General features: G+C 42.1%; 1 protein-coding gene and 1 pseudogene across 6 annotated transcripts in view; both read left to right on the top strand.

Annotated features, from left to right (window-relative positions):
• Positions 1–15,554, top strand: part of MAP7 (microtubule associated protein 7) — a 178,237-nt gene that overhangs the window by 89,465 nt on the left and 73,218 nt on the right. The gene's annotated exons all lie outside the window — the stretch shown is intronic.
• Positions 4,975–5,527, top strand: LOC125165208 (60S ribosomal protein L17-like; annotated as a pseudogene).

Raw genomic sequence — 15,554 nt, 5'->3', positions numbered from 1 at the left:
ATCCAGGACACCCAGACTTGCCTTTTTTGCCAAAGAGTGAAAAATGTGCAAAATCACTTAAGCCTGTGGGAGACAAATCCTTCCAGTTTTAGTGTATGTGCTGCCGAAGTGAGCACAATGGAAGACAAATCCTAGTTTAAATTCTGTTATCCATGGGTTCTGAGTCAGGGATGTACATCAGACTCCTTTAGGGATCTATTTAAAAATACACAACTAAGTCTTACGCCTCAGGATTGCAGTTCAGCAGGTCTGGGTGGGACCCAGACATCTCTGTGTCAAAAGTCCATAGATGATCATACAAACCCTCAGGTGAGAAGAAGTGCTCTGAAAGCTTGTTCTGTAAGAACTATTTTAAGGATCCCATTTTTAAAGATTTATGTTTAATTGAAAAAAGTTCATGGCAGGAAATGAGGTAACTTCACTATAGTTTGGAAGTTATAACTGCTGCAAAGACATCTTCTGCTGAGGCAGCAGGTGGAGGACAGCTCTTGACCATCAGTCCCTGGGGGCCATGAAACTTTCTGAAGCTACACATGCCATTTTTCAAGGTAAGGGGCCAATAGCTCTCCTGAGATTTGCAACAGCATTTAAGGTCTTTAAAAGAGGCAGAAAGAGGCAGGAAATAGCTTCCCAAATACGAGACCTTGAAATTTAATTGTGAAATGGCCAAAAAGGCAAAATTATCAGACCTACTAAGGGAACCGTTATGAGAACACCATTAATTCTATGAGAAAAGCACTGGACTATCGCTCTAATTGTTTAATCTTAGCAGTATTCTCTGCTTTATATTATTAATTCTTGGAATCAAAATACTTTTTTGCAACCTAAGTACAGCATCATAAGGTGGCAAAATAAGTGATTTTGATGCTATACATGGGGGGGGGTAAATTATTAAAATATATCAAGTTTTTATTGTGCTTAAAAATCCAAAAGAGGGGCACCTGGGTGGCTCAGCCGGTTGAGCATCCGACTTCAACCTAGGTCATGATCTCACTGGCCCCAAGTTAGAGCCTGGCGTCGTCGGGCTCTGTGCTGACAGCTCAAAGCCTGGAGCCTGCTTCAGATTCTGTATCTCCCTCTAGCTCTCTGCCTCACCCCCACTCACGCTCTGTTTCTCTCTCTTTCAAAAATAATAAACACTAAAAAAAATCCAAAAGAAAAAGTGATCATTAAAGTAAGAATTGAAAAAAAACTTTTTAAGATGAAATAATTTTATCTTTTTTTTTTCTTTTTCAATGTTTATTTTTGGGACAGAGAGAGACAGAGCATGAATGGGGGAGGGTCAGAGAAAGAGGGAGACACAGAATCGGAAACAGCTCCAGGCTCTGAGCCATCAGCCTAGAGCCTGACGCGGGGCTTGAACTCACGGACCGCGAGATCGTGACCTGGCTGAAGTCAGACGCTTAACCGACTGCGCCACCCAGGCGCCCCGAAATAATTTTATCTTAACCCTGGGCTTTTCTCTTACCTTTGACAGTTTCGTGTCCTTGGACACGAGCCCTCTGTTCATCATTGTAATAATTCTGGAAACTTAATTCTTATTTTACTGTAAAGCCTAAAGTTTTCTTTTCACATTCGAAAATTATGAAGCAACAAATGTCCTATATGAAGTGTATGGTGTCCACCTTACGGCAAGTGAGAAAAAAAATTCTGTATTGTAACAAAGTGTTTTTGAAGAAATGAAGGTGCCGTCTTTCAGTCATGAAAGAAGTTGACAGCTTTTCTAGTTGTCACAATTGCAAGTTGATGTCCATCTCTGCCGTTTTGCCTGTGTCAGATAAACTACTTCCTGCTTTGGATTACCGTGCCTTCTCCTTGTCCAGAAATGCCCTCCCCCTGCCCCCCATCCACAGGTGTACTCTTTAGAGTCAGGTCAGGCATCCCCTCCTCCAGGAAGCCTGCCCTGCCTTTCTCTGTGCCTCCACAAAACCTCACACATACCTCTGTCATGGTACTTACCACACTGTATTTTAATTATCTGTTTCTGTGTCCCTTAGGAGACTTTAATCTCAGTACCATTATCTTTGTGTTATTATGGCTGGAACGGTGGCTGCTCATTAAATATTTTGCTGAGTAATTACATACATAGCCTCCAGCTCCCACCTCTCACCTATTATTGTCTGTAATCCTGCCCTGACCTGGCAGCACAGGGATCATGCTTTGGCCTTTGAGTTGCTGCCTAAGCCAACCAAGGTAACCTGCCCAGCCCGACCAGCTCATTGTATTAAACTGAGTCCAAGCTGAGTCTAACAGTGTTCGATTGGCCATCAGCCCGAGATTACTCGTCATAGCTGGAGCGAGAACAGGCACGAAGCTGACCACTAAGCTCGCCACTCCCTAGGTATGTCTGTATGTCAGCTCCAGACTCTCAAACTTGCCATCTTATTAACTATCTTACCAAGATTTCCTTTTTGCCAGGCCTGTACTGTTTTGAAAAAGAAATTGTCACTTATGTCTACTCAGTTATTAATATAATCCTAGCTTAATTCTGAACTTGAAAATAGCAGTTTCTTATGATAGCCCAGTGAATTTAGTGGGAAGCGAAATACAGAGGATCTGAAAGCAGTTGCGTTTCCTTTTGAAAAGTGAAAAAAAGCAGTGGCCATGGACTCGTGTTACTTTTTTTTTTAAGTGTATTTATTTTGACAGCGCACGCGCATGAGCAGGGGACAGGCAGAGAGAGTGTGAGAGAATTCCAAGCAGTCTCCCTGCTGTCAGCTCAGAGCCCAACACGAGGCTCAATCTCATGAACCCAACCAAAAGGTCATGACCTGACCTTAAATCAAGAGTCAGATGCGTAACCAACTGAGCCACTCAGGCGCCCTAAGACTTGTGTTACTTTCAATTCCTAGGAAATAGAAACAGCATGGACCTGGGGCCCCTGGGTGCATCCTAAAGGTTTTATACATCGTGCACACAGTTTTAGGTCTTACACTGTTTAATGGTGCAGTTGAACATAAAATTAATGTGTCTCCCTTTGACAAAATACAAATCAGTATGATGTAAGACTGAGCTACATGTATCAGCTGTATTCTATAGCCTGAATTTTGGCAGAGAGCATGGTTGAAACCTTTTTTTTTTCTTTTAGAAATAGTCTGTTTAATTATAACTAGAAGTTTTCTTTTTTTAACCATTTAATTTAATTTATTTTTTTAATTTACATCCAAGTTAGTTAGCATATAGTGCAACAATGATTTGGAGAGTAGATTTCTTAATTCCCCTTACCCATTTAGCCCAGCCCGCCTCCCACAACCCTCTGTTTGTTCTCCATATTTGAGTCTCTTATGTTTTGTCCCCCTCCCTGTTTTTATATTATTTTTGCTTCCCTTCCCTTAGGTTCATGTTTTGTATCTTAAAGTCCTCATGTGAGTGAAGTCGTACGATATTTGTCTTTCTCTGACTGACTAATTTAGCTTAGAATAATACCCTCTAGTTCCATCCATGTAATTGCAAATGGCAAGATTTCATTTTTTTTTTTTTACTGCCAAGCAGTACTCCATTGTATATATATACCACATCTTCTTTATACATTCATCCATCGATGGACATTTGGGCTCTTTCCATACTTTGGCTATTGTTGGTAGTGCTGCTGTAAACATTGGGGTGCATGTGCCCCTTCGAAACAGCACACCTATATCCCTTGGATATGCACCTAGTAGTGCAATTGCTGGGTCTTAGGGTAGTTCTACTTTTAACTTTTTCAGGAACCTCCATACTGTTTTCCAGAGTGGCTGCACCAGCTTGCATTCCCACCGGCAATGCAAAAGAGATCTCTTTCTCCGCATCCTCACCAACATCTGTTGTTGCCTGAGTTGTTAATGTTTGCCATTCTGACAGGTGTGAGGTGGTATCTCCTTGTGGTCTTGATTTGTATTTCCCTGATGATGAGTGATGTTGAGCATTTCTTCATGTGTCGGTTGGCCATCTGGATGTCTTCTTTGGAGAAGTGTCTATTCACGTCTTTTGCCCATTTCTTCTGGGGATTATTTGCTTTTTGGGTGTTGAGTTTGAGAAGTTCTTTATAGATTTTAGATACTAACCCTTTATCTTATATGTCATTTGCAAATACCTTCTCCCATTCTGTCGGTTGCCTTTTAGTTTTGCTGATTGTTTCCTTCGCTGTGCAGAAGCTTTTTATTTTGCTGAGGTCCCAATAGTTCATTTTTGCTTTTGTTTCCCTTGCCTCTGGAGATGTGTTGAGTAAGAAGTTGCTGTGGCCAAGGTCAAAGAGGTTTTTGTCTGCTTTCTCCTCTAGGATTTCAATGGCTTCCTGTCTTACATTGAGGTCTTTAATCCATTTTGAGTTTATTTTTGTGTATGGTGTAAGAGGCTGGTCCAGGTTCATTTTTCTACATGTTACTGACCAGTTTTCCCAGCACCATTTGCTGAAGAGACTGTCTTTATTCCATTGGATATTCTTTCCTGCTTTGTCAAAGATTAGTTGGCCATATGTTTGTGGGTCCATTTCTGGGTTTTCTATTCTGTTCCATTGATCTAGTCTGTTTTTGTGCCACTTGGTTGAAACACTTATCTTGTATCTATCAGATTGCTAGGAGTATTATTTCTTTATCCATTTTATGCCTTCCAGTTAATCTAAGGAAGGGAGCGGTAAGAAAGAGAAACAGGATTTCATCCCATGTGGCTTACTTTCTATGATTTCACTGAAGGTCTTAGCTTCTATTTCTGTAGTCTTAGAGACCTCCCAATTTCTCTTTAAAAGTAACAGGCATTATCAAGATTTCATTAGCATGAAATATTGTGAAATTGTAAAACTACTGTGACTTTATGTGCACTTACATGTGCATGGTTGAACTTTCACAAAGGAGATGAGAAAATTCTCCTTAGGGTCAAGTCAGGACAGCTCATCAAAAGCACAAAGTCACTTGTTTCTTTCTCTTATCAGAAAATAATAATAATAATAATAATAATAATAATAATAATAATAATGGCTTCCTCTTCCGAAAAGTGGCCTGAGGTGATCTCTGAAAATGGTTCGCTATTCACTTGACCCGGAAAACCCAACAAAATCATGCAAATCAAGAGGTTCAAATCTTCGTGTCCACTTTAAGAACACACATGATACTGCCCAGGCTATCAAGGGTATGCATATCTGAAAAGCCACCAAGAATCTGAAAGACATCACTCTGCAGAAATAATGTGTGCCATTCTGTCGCTACAGTGGTTGAGGTGGTTGGTGTACCCAGGCCAAACAGTGGGGTAGGACCTATAGAGTCAGTGGCCTGAAAAGAGTGCTGTATTTTTACTGCACGTGCTTTAAAATGGAGAGATGGGTTTAGATGTAGATTCTCTGGTCATTGAGCACATTCAGGTGAACAAAGCCCCCAAGATGCGGTGTAGAATTTATGGGGCTCATGGTCGGATTAACCCATACATGAGCTCTCCTTGACACATTGAGATGATCCTCACTGGAAAAGAGACTGTTCCTAAACCAGAAGACGAAGTTGCACAGCAGAAGAAGATTGCCCAGAAGAAACCGAAGAAACAAAAACGTATGGCCCGGGAGTAAATTCTGCATAAAATAAAAAGAAAAAAGAAGCATGATTTAAAGAAAAAGGAATAATAAAGCCCCTGGCCATCTCTCAGGCCTCAGCACCAGGTCTCAGTTATTCTCCAGGTTGTTCAGCAGGTGAGTTTGTCTGACCTGCTCTCAACGATCAGCCTTCTGGAGGCAAACCAAGCTCGCTTCCTACCGCATTCCAGCCATTCATTATTCTCTGTCTCTGTGTTCTCAGTGTAACATGGGGACACTAATTGCCTACCTTACAAGGTGACTCTAGGAATTAGACTGGATGTATGTAAAGCCTCTGGCACAGTGCCTGTTCTATAGATGGGGCTTGATGAATGACTCTCACAGTTCTTGTTTTTATTACTGTTGCTCATATATTTTTTCCCTGTCTGGTGGTTCTGTCTCACTTCCTTCTTAGAACGTGGATTTTATAATGAGCACTCTGTGTTTCTCCTGTTTTACAGGATCAATTATGAGTGTTTTCAGTGGTATTTGGTGTTGTAGAGTTATTTCGTTTGTTAGCCTCGGGCCCCTTTTCCTTCCTCACGGAGTTAATCTGATGCTAGACAAGAGAGCAGATTGAGAGCCTGTGGGGCAAGAGTTGAATGAGTAGAAGTACTGCATACTAAGTTGGACATTTCTAATTAGGGTTTGAAGCATGGTTTTAAGTAATCTGAAAAGGTTTATAATAATCTGAAGCCAAGATATAAAGATTTATAATCAATATTTTGAACATTGCATAGTAATAGGATAGTGTTTCTAGCTTTTATATTCAACCTAGACTTTTTGTGTAAAGTTGAGTCTTATGAAAGGACTAAGGTTTTTGTTCTTTTTGTTTTTGTTTTTCCGAGTGAAATCAGAGTCAAACTTTTCAAGCTGGTTTAGAATAATTTCCAGATCAGTGGAAACCGAAATGTGTTGCTAGCAGGTGTCTTATCATAGACCCCAATGAAATGACTGCATTCCATCTGCATTCCTAAAAGTGGTCATTCTTGCATGCAAACTTAGCTAAGTAATCTCCAGTTGGTGTGAGTCCATTCAGTATTGTTATTTGTATAACCCCAGCATCGGCACTACCTGTGCTGATGGCTGTAAGTGGCAGTAAGTTTTAGGGAACTGCCCACAGACAAGAATTATGCTACACGGCAATATGTCCACTAAGTTCTTGGGAATAAAGCTGTTTGGCTTCTGGCATGTGTGTGGAGTGGGGCCAAGGGCTCTGGGTTGGAGGTAGGGAAGTCCCCATTCTGTCCATACTGGGTGAGTACTGGGATGCTCTTGCTAGTACAAGGTGTCTCATGGAGCGGGCTCCAGACCTGATCCAGTTCAATTTCCGAGGAATATGAGGGGGGCTGCTTGGGCTGTCATCGTGGGAAGTCTCGTTCTGATGGGAAGCAGCAACACCTCCACACAGACTGGACAGTGTGGCAGCCGCCCAGTGGAGTGAGGAAGGGACAGGGCAAGGGGGCAGTTCTTTGCTGAAAAACTACATAATAGAATGTACCTTCTGCATTATTTTTGCTGTAGGCAGTAATGTTTCTGACACCGTGTAGGTCATGGCAGAAACATTTTTTCTTTGCTATAGAGAGATTACTTGACCAGATATAGAAGTAAAACATCACTTATGCCAGAGCTCTCAGAAGCTTACCTGTCGAGCCCACCTAGTCTAGCCCAGCACAGTTCAAGTGTAGGCAGAGGACTTAAAAATCAGCCTTGATGATGAAGATTAACGCAGCGATGTCATTCATATTTATTCCTGTCTCTCTGTGTAGTTGAGTTACACCTTCATGTTATTAAAGCTCATAGAGCTGAGGCTGATGGTTTATTATAGAGGACAGATATTAATACATCAAAAATTGTATGTAACTGGTTGTTCAGTGCAGAGACCTAGATCATAAGTTTTAGTGTGGTCCACGTACTACTTTAATGTGATTTTTTTTATGAATAAGGTGTTTTAAAGTTAGCGGAGTTTTAAAAAGGGATGGTGCATGTTTCCTTATGTAAAACAAGACTCTGACTAATGAGACAGCATCAGCTGTTTTTTTCATCTTTCCCATTCCTGCTGTGAGGTGAGTAAGTGCTTGTCCACAGTGTTTTCAACGATGAAGAAGGCTGTCTTTTAGGCATATGGAAATGGAGTTTCTCTCGAGCATCAGTAGTTGCCATATTTTTGCTACTGAATATTTGTTTACAAAGTCAAGTTCAGCCTGCCTGCTATAAAAAAATCTGCTTAAAGAAAATTGAATAGCCTATCCAGAGGTGCTAAACTGAGAAACATACGAAAGACTGTTTCTAAGACAAGATATTCAAAAAATCTAAATGACTAATTATACTTGTTTATGAAGTGAACCTCCTTTCTCAACTAGCTCTAGAACATAATCACCTGTGACCCCTAGCTTATACATATTTGCTAGACTATTGTAGTGTTTAAAAAAACAAACAAAAAAGCAATTCTTTATGCTATATGGGTTATGTTCCAGAAGTTCATTTGCAGGATGGCAGGTTGAAGGCTGGAACATACGCTCACATTATTAAAATACCACATATGCACCTGATGAGCCACAAAAGCTAGTTTCATCAGTTATGTAGTAATGCTATCATAGAATCTTCATGAAACAAATATGCTCAGAATTATTCAACACTTTCTAAAATTCTAAACTAATGGTAAAATGATCTATCCTCAAATTGCTCATATTCTGTTTCGAAAGCTGATTTTCGTGCTCTCTGTCAATCTCTGCTTCCTACCCCATCCTCATCATTTTCCTCCTTCCTTGGTCTCCGTGGAGACCAAACTCAGTATTAGCACAGCTCCTCTCTCCTTCACTCTTTACAGAAAGCACACACCCTCTTGCACTTTTTCTAAGGCTTTTCAATGCTATAAAACAAAGGAGGTAAAATAACAACAAGGTTTGAGGAAGTCTTGGGCTTGTACTTCATCTGTAAACTAAAAAGAAACTGCATTGCCATGGTATTCATGGACTGTTCTCGGTACGACCAGAAAAAGGGGCAGGTTCGAGGGAGCACCCAGAGACTGCACTGAGATTCATTCACATTTCTTTAGAAAGCCCAGACAGTTCTTCAAATATTTTCCTTTCTGACAGTGACTCTACTGGAATTTTGAAAACAGAACGGGTTGTCTAGGAGCAGGTTCTTGGATGAAGAACAGAGTGTGGAGACAAGCCAGGCCAGTGACCAGTATGGTGCTCCCTGGGATGGAAGGAGGGCAGCCTGGCTCACAGCAGCTCCTTCCTCCACTTAGCGTTTGTTGACTGTTTTCACTACGGGTTTATCCTCTCAGCCGCCCTCACCTCCCTTCTGGCTTTTCCAACCGGCCTCGATACCAACCCTTGCGTGGAGATTGTCCAGTAAGAGACGGTCACAGAAAATGCATCCAAGGCACTTAGAACAGAGGAGTCCGTTTATCAGCTTAGTTTGGCTTAGCTCTTGATGAATCTGAGGGACCTGTAGCTTAGGCAGATTGCAAATTTGTAATTGGCTTCTCTTATCTGAAATGGACGTAGCATACTTGAAATGAACATGTGCATATTAGCTGCAGCCCATGAACCTAGGAGTCATCAGTGCTCCGGCCTGTCAAGAGCCTTCCCGTCTGGCCTGACAGCCCGCCAGGTTTTGCCGCCTGCCACACAGCCGTCTTTGTGCTTTTGAGCGTCGCAGGGCCCCGTGAAACCGCTCCTGGGCTTTCAGGCTGGCGTCCTTTCCTTTAGCTGGATTTGTTTTCATCAGTTACTACATTTAGATATTTGATAGGTTCCAGAATTTGAGATCCTCCATTTGGGGACATTTTGAGTCTAGCAAATGAAAGAAATCCAACAAATAAAAAGCCAGGTCCAGTAAAAAGATAATAACGACGAGAGAAGAACACCATGCTTTAAATCTCGCCTTTTCTTTCCTGCAGAGGACTGAAGAAATGCTTGGTCATCTAAGTCCCTTGTCCTGGTGGGAGTCCCTGGTTACTCTGAGCAAACCAAAGTCCTGGCTTCATCACATTTCTGTGCACTCCAGGATGAGAGTCATAATTATTTCATGGATGCGAATGGATCCACAAACCACATACCCCAAAAAGTCGCTGGCAGTGTGAGTCCTAACATAGCATCTGCGTGGAGCCCCCTAGGTGGGAGTCCACACTGTCCTCCATGCAGGTGCCTTCAGCCTTCATCCCCAGCCTGTCCCCACCGGCTGAGGCTCAGAGGGAGGAAGAGCTTTGGCACTCTGCCCTTCTCCGCGCTCCCTGGCCCAGCAGTCTGTAATTCTGGCTTTGAAGTGGGCCCTGGGCGGCCAGGCAGCGCTCTACCCCTTTGCTGCACTGCTCCATTTCCTAGACAGAGAAGGTGCCAGAGAAGCAATTCAATCCCAGCCCAGCCCACAGCATCTATCAGAGTTGGCAGAAGCCGCTGCTTGAACGGATCCAGGTTTGGTTTGCAAAACTGAGAGGGGAAGAAGTGGTAAGCAAATCCACATAAAACCTAGTTTTTAAGTTTCTGATTCAGCCCTAATAGGGCTCCTCGCAGACCCCATCCCTGCCTCTCCCAGAGAGGTAAAGCCGCCTTGGAGATTTTTTTTTTTTTTTTGTAGTCCTCCTCCTTGGAAGTGGTCACCTTCTCGGTGGTGTCCAGACCTGCAGAAGCAAAGAGGCTTAAATTGTGGGAGATTAATACAGCAACTCCGGGGGCAAGGGACCAGGTGCTAGTGTTAATAGAGGAAGATAAATAGCACTCAGTCAGGACGATGGTTTCACAAATGGATGAAGATTCAGAGAACTTCAAAGTTAGAGAGAAGGGGAGACAAAGATAACTGATGACTGTAGGCATGTACTGGAAATGGCAAAATGCAGTGCAGTTAACAACTGGAAAAGTAGGCTGAGTAAAGTTATCGACAGAAAAGAAAGGGACAGAAGACTACGCAGCATGACGATTTGAATAAACAGAAAGCACATCTGCGTGAACACAGAAACTTTTTTCCCAGAAAGAAAAGAGGGAGGGAGGGGCTTCCTCTTTTTCTTTTACAGCTGCATGTACCATTTGCATTTCCTAACCTTGTGATAGGCATTTCTTTTTTAAGTTTAAAAAAATGGGTTATCCAGGTGATGGGATTATGGGCCTTGCAATTTTTGTCTTCATAGTCTTTCTGTAGTATCAAAAAGCTCATCAATTATTTTTTAAATAAAATTAAGCTAAATCAATTGGAATTTTTATTATTTTCGTCAGCATCTGAGGTTACATTTATAAAGGGCTGACAGAGAAGCTAATGCAGCCCTACTGTAACCCATCCGCGAGTCTGTTGTGGTCAGGAGGAGTTGCACATAGGGCCTTAGGATGCTGGCAAGAGTTGTTCTGGATGACCAGGGGTGCTCTGGGAACCCTTCACATTCTGCTCAGAAATCCACTGTCTCCCAAGTTGTTTGGAGCTGCTTTCTATTACAGATGAGGTTATTGAGGGGCGCCTGGGTGGCGCAGTCGGTTAGGCGTCCGACTTCAGCCAGGTCACGATCTCGCGGTCCGAGAGTTCGAGCCCCGCATCGGGCTCTGGGCTGATGGCTTAGAGCCTGGAGCCTGTTTCCGATTCTGTGTCTCCCTCTCTCTCTGCCCCTCCCCCGTTCATGCTCTGTCTCTCTCTGTCGCAAAAATAAATAAACGTTGAAAAAAAAAATTAAAAAAAAAAAACAGATGAGGTTATTGCAACTCTGCTCTGGCGTCTTTTACTTTTTTTTTTTTTTTTGCCCTAATTTTTGCTCCTCCTGCTACTTTCAAAACTAAATGCTGATCTGCTTTAATATGATGAACCAGCACCTGTTTTGCTTTCTTCTGGAAGAAATTAGAATACATAAGATCCATGATGTACCAAGTGAAGGGGAAAATAGGAAGTACGTACAGAGTCCCACAGTGTGTCCAGCCCACTTATGAATGCCTCGAATGACAAGCCGTTTTCTAAGACACAACATAGGAGATACTCTTATCATCTAACCACCACCTCGTTTTGTGCGTGTTGGTTTTTCCTAAGTAATTCACACAATGTTCTTAGAGCCTTTTATTGCCCCTGTCCCCCCACTTAACATCAAATCCTCTGCCTTTTCTGAGTCTCACCTGCCTCAAAATCCCATCCGGAATCTCGCCTCCAGCCCTCAGCGCCTAGGATTGAGGTGTTGCGCTTTGCAGACTGGAGGAAGTAGAAACTAGAAGGATAGACTGGGGCCAAATTTTGGTGCATGCTTGGACTTCATTCTGTAGTTAGTGGAAACTCTTGTCAGTTTAGAGATTGCTTTTAATTGTGAGTACTGAATAAAAAGTGGTTTAAATAAGTTAGGAGCTTTCTTTTTTCTTACCTGCAGGAAATATGGGAAGTAAAGAGTACAGTAGTTCAGAGATGTCCGGGCCAGGTCTCCGTTATTGCCTTAGCTTCCCCCTCGCCTTACCTTCTGGTTACGAGGCAGCTGTCTACCTTGAACATCACACCCATCTTCAAGACAGGAAGAAAAGGGAGAGTGGGGAGCCATGCCACTTGAGTGCACGTCCCCTTTAAGGAGCATTCTCAGAAACTCCACCTAACAATTGCAGGGTTCAACTTCTTGGCCAGAGCTGTGTCGTGGTCAGTCAGGGTTCTGTTAGAAAAAAAGTTGGGGCGCCTGGGTGGCGCAGTCGGTTAAGCGTCCGACTTCAGCCAGGTCACGATCTCGCGGTCCGTGAGTTCAAGCCCCGCATCGGGCTCTGGGCTGATGGCTCGGAGCCTGGAGCCTGTTTCCGATTCTGTGTCTCCCTCTCTCTCTGCCCCTCCCCCGTTCATGCTCTGTCTCTCTCTGTCCCAAAAATAAATAAACGTTGAAAAAAAAATTAAAAAAGAAAAAAAGAAAAAAGTGCTGGGTAGACATTTATTAGGTAACAGGCATGGAATGGCCCAGAGCCTTCCCTATGCAAATTGACAGTATGACTTTCCAAGAGAGAAATGCAGCAAGCCTTTCCCCAGGTGTGTTTTTGTTTGGGTTTGGTTTTTTACTCTAAAGCACATTTTTTGCTTTGCATCCTGTGAGATGAGCAGTGTTGGGAACTTTTGGAAGCATACATTCTAAAAACAACATAAGATGGAATGAAATCAAGTGCCAGGCAGTGTGAGGCAGACTTGGGAGCTCAGTAGAAGTCAGAGAAAGAAAAGTGTTGGAGGTAGGAATAGCTTCAAAGATTTCATGAGAAAGAGACCTGAGCAGGGCTATGGGAAATGGATTGGACTCTCTACCAGGCTGTAATGGTGAATGCGTGACATTCTATGTTTGTCAGATCCCAAAACAACACCCAGAGTGAGCTCTGTGAACTGTGGGCTTTGGGTGATAATGATATGTCAGTATAGGTTCATTGATGGAAACAAATGTACCACCGTAGTGCAGTATATTGTTGCTAATGGGGGAGGTTGTGCATATGTGGAGGCAGGGGGCATATGGGAATTCTGAACTCTCCACCCAATTTGGTGTGAACCTAAAACTTCGCTAAAAAATAAAAGCTGGGGCACCTGGGTGGCTCATTCTGTTAAGCCTCTGACTTTTGGTTTCGGCTCAGGCCACGATCTCATGGTTTGTGAGTTCGAGCCCGCATTGGGCTCTGCACTGGGATTCTCTCTCTCTCCCTTTCTCCGCCCCTCTCCTGCTCATTTTCTCTCTTTCTCTCTCTCTCTCAAAATAAATAAACCTTTTAAAAAAGATATTAAAAAGAAGAAGAAAGAAAAAAGATGGATTGCATTTAAACTGTTGAAGAGATGGCAAGGCTGATGTTCCAACAAGAGAGGAAAACACGAGAGGAGGCAGATGTAGAAGTGACAGCGGTGGGAGACTAGATTGGCCCATAATTGAAAAATAAAATTTTATGTTTATTCATTTTTGAGAGAGAGACATGAGCAGGGGAGCATGAGCAGGGAAGGGGCAGAGAGAGAGGAAGACACAGAATCTGAAGCAGACTCCATGCCCCGAGCTGTCAGCACAGAGCCCGACGTGGGGCTTGAACTCATGAACCATGAGCTCATGACCTGAGCTAAAGTCGGACGCTCCAACAACTGAGCCACCAGATGCCCCATGGGTTGGCGCATAATTTTAAACAATTTAACAGGAGGTTAAATGTTCTCCTGTTACCTGAAATGAATTGGAATAACCTTAACCTTTCATCAGTTATCACTCATTCCTATTGCATTTTTCTGAGTTTGCATAGGAAATTTAGGGTTAAGTATTTTACTGTTGTGCAGAGGAGGAGGAGTTAATTATTGATATTCTGCAGTCTTGTATATGTGGTTTTTTTCACAGATTAAACTCAATAGTACAGGATTAAAATTACATTCACATTTCTTTGCAAAACTAATGTTTAAAACTGTGTTATTTATTTGGGATTCAGAGAACTATATATACATCTTCTACCTTGATAATTTTATTTTGTATTTAAGTATGAAAGCTTTTCTATTTTGTGGCCTGTAGTAATCATTTGTAAACTGTTGGCATCAGCAATTTTAGTTTTCTTCTTAAATCATTATCCTGCTAAAAGTAAAAGGATCTTCTTTCAGTTGGTTACTTTAATTAAGCAGAGTAATGAAGTTGAGTAGTAATTGTTTTTCTCCAAGTTATTTAAATAGTTGCTTTTAATTACACATTGGATTTAATTGAATTGGGTCTAATTTGATAAACTCCCTATCCAGCTGTTGAAACTTGGTAAATTACAGAGACTATAGCTAATTTTCTATTTCTCAGTGTAACTAGGAAACTTTTAATATGGTTAGGCTTTCCTCCTCTTTTCTGTACTTTGCCCCCATCTTTGCTTAGTCATAAACATTACTTGTATTATAGAGCAGAGAAAGAGATAATTTGTGCAGCAGCTAGCATCTGGTGATAAATCACCAGGAAGGTACATCACCCATGGGGATGAAGAGGCTTGCCTTTTAATCTGGTTCATATTAATGCAGGTGGAAGATGCTGCCTTTTCTGTTCTATTTATAATGTTGCCATCTGGCTGAAGGAAGGATTTTGTTTGTTTTATTTATTTGTTTTTAGATCAAAGTGTTTTCAGTTGGATTTTAAAGGATGTCACGTTTGTTCCAGTCAGCCCACTGTATCAGGAGTTTGTACCGTGAATCAAGTAGCTGCTTTTAGTGGTAAACAAAACAGCTGAAGAAGTGATTCCCAATAGTCTACACAAAAAAACATATGGGACGTGTGCTTTTCTAAACAGTGGTTTTCTTCATTTCAGCTAGAATGGATGTTTGTCTTTTTAGCAGATTATCAAAACAGATCGATTACATCTGTTGCTTTGGGAAAATGTTGGGGTTTACAGATGCCTTCAAGCTGAAATGCTTGTTTTGTAACCTTTCTGATATTTCCAACAGAGGCTGTAATGTTTTCCTGCTTCTTCCCATGCAGTCCAGGCAATATTCTGTTGTATTTGGAGTTTGTCGCTCCAATTCCCAGAATACCCACTAGAAGTGATACTGGGCAGACCTTTCTATTATATGGCTGCAAAAGCAGTCATTTGATTTTGAGGCTTGCCTGAGGTCACATCAAAACCAGGCTAGAATTACATTAAGTATTTTCTGGGTTTTTTCCTGACACAGAGTGAGTATGACTGTAATCTGGCAATCCTTTTGGTCACCTTTTGTCTATAATCTTAGCAGCCATCAAAAATGAACACGTGTATACTTTTTCTTTTTACTCGTCAAGAATGCTTTCCCTTTCTGGGCTGTTGCCACAATTTGGTCGGGGTACACCACCCACCCTCCAGCCATCTCTCATCCCCTTCAAGCATTTGTTCAGTGTCACATATGTGCCAGATAGCGAGCTAAACGCTGAAGTTGGAGATCCTAAGGATGAAAGGCATGGCCCCTGCCCTCAGGTTTCTCAAATAGAGCATTATCACAGCACTGCACCCTGCCAAGTGTCAAAGACCAAATAACTCCAGCTCCATTTAATTGGAGACCATCTAGGGTTCTTTAAGCTCAGAGCACAATGGTTTGTGATGAGAGCTCTTCAGAGGCAAACAAGCTGCCCACT

The sequence above is a fragment of the Prionailurus viverrinus genome, chromosome B2 (genome assembly GCF_022837055.1).
Source record: "Prionailurus viverrinus isolate Anna chromosome B2, UM_Priviv_1.0, whole genome shotgun sequence".
NCBI classification, from domain to species: domain Eukaryota; kingdom Metazoa; phylum Chordata; class Mammalia; order Carnivora; family Felidae; genus Prionailurus; species Prionailurus viverrinus.
This window is presented reverse-complemented; position numbering and strand designations above follow the sequence as displayed.